Genomic DNA, 2,097 nt, shown 5'->3' on the forward strand with positions numbered 1-2,097 from the left:
GATGGCAAAACTTTAGGTGAAAGCTCAGCACCAGCTCAGTTGCAGGGGATGTGGACCAACAGCCAGGGAAGGAAATGCTGGAAGGTAACAAGACTCTTCCAATGAATTCTTCGTTATTTTCCCCCAAAATAACATCAGCTCTTTCTATTCTTTTCTCTAAAGAACCAACTATCTTTTTGAGTCGATGTGCCCTCTTTCTCTTTCTTCATCTTGACTCACCCAGCTCTATGAGCAAGTGCCACACAATTAAAAATGCCTCATCACAAAGCCCCACAGTGATACCAAATGGGTAACACATGCAATAGAGTCAGCTCATGAATAACTTGGAGGCTGGAACACATCCTTGAACAAATAACACCCAGGGGCAGAGCTCTTGGAGTCTTTTGAGAGCATAGGTCCATAGAGGGCTGTGAATATCCATCCTTTGCCATTCTAACATTCCTACTAATTTGTCACCTTACACCCTTCCTTTTATCTCCCTTAACCTGAACCTCACATCCACTACTGAAACGGGGAATCAATTCAACAAGCCTAAAATGGGGATGTGTATAGGATGACAATATTGACTCACTTATTCTCTGAATAATCTTTTATCAACTCCTGGAAGCACATCCACAAAACCCTCCTACATGCTGCCTAACAAAGCACAAATGATTAAGTGAATGTTCTTCACTTGCTCCTCTTCAGTTTGTATCAATCCTCTCCAAATGAACGGGGTGGTTCCACACACATCTCCATTGCTGAGTGCTGGCTCACATTACAGACTGCTGGGCCAGGCTGGATCCTTACTGAGCTTGTGGATCACATGAAGACTGTGACACAATTACCTGTTCAGCCAACTGGAAGTTAAACCTTCCAAGTCAGAAAAAAAAAATCCTTAATCTTCTAGACTACAAATATAGCTGTTACTTAACTGTCACCAGCTGCTGAGGTAGGAAAGAGATACAAGGAGAAGGAAGTTCTGTACCTGTAAATAAATGCTTGTTACTGATGATGGGCTCAAAACCTATTGAACCTCTGATTATCTTGCTGGAATGCCCTAGGCTTCTTCACCTGCAAGAAAAAGAGGACAGAAGTGTCTCCTCACATTAAAAGAGAAAATTAGAAGTTCATCCTGCTTGGAATGTTCTATGATTCTGTGATTCTATACATAGATCAGAGGCATCCTGAAACAATAATGTGGCAGACAGATTCTCTTTTCTGATAGCAAACAATACCTCTCAGGCAGAGAAGCTGCACAGGTGTAATGACAGATACCCTCTCTGTCTACAAACCTTTCTGCTTGCAAAATGACAGCTGCAACACAGACCTGCAGAGCAGGGTGATGGCAGGGCTTGAGAGGATTACTGAAACACACTAACAGTATTACCTCAGGTAATGTCATTTAAGGTGTCTACCACTGCAGCATGAGACCCACAGACATTTACTCATATGACAGCCTTAGCCACCTATGTAGTTTTCAGGCCCTGTGATGGGCTGAAGGAGCAGACTGAACCAGGTGAAAGATGCAAGGTGTAGAGCCTCTTGCAGCATAATTAAAACCATGCGAAACTCACTAGGAATGCACTGCAAAAATCTTGCTACTCTTGTCAGACCTGAAGAAGAGAGGAGGCCCAGGACTACACCACAGAATTCAACCCTGTGTGGGTGAATAATCACTATTTTTCCTTGACCTCTGCCTGTTCTGCCACACTCACATGAACCATGGCTGTAAGAACACTGAGATGTCACCACAAGGATTTCCATGGGTACAACTCAAAGAAGCTGTGGCTGACTCATCTCTGGAGCTGTTCAAGGCCAGGCTGGACAGGGCTCAGAGGAACCTGGGCTAGTGGAAAGTGTCCCTACCCATGGCAGGGGGTTGAAACCGGATGGGTTTTAAGGTCCGTTCCAACCTTAACTATTCTGTGGTTCTGTATTCAGGCTGAGGCACTGAAGATTGCTGACTATGGGAAGCATTCCCAACCTGTGTCAAACTTGGCACATACAGGACCCTCAGAGTAGGGCAAGTTACCATCAGTTTACTCAGTGGGTATTTCACACAACCACCAATGACAGACATTCCTGGCATGCTCCTCCTGAACTCCAATTCCTGCT

Source organism: Acanthisitta chloris, unplaced genomic scaffold, assembly GCF_000695815.1.
Source record: "Acanthisitta chloris isolate BGI_N310 unplaced genomic scaffold, ASM69581v1 scaffold11607, whole genome shotgun sequence".
Classification (NCBI taxonomy): Eukaryota; Metazoa; Chordata; class Aves; order Passeriformes; family Acanthisittidae; genus Acanthisitta; species Acanthisitta chloris.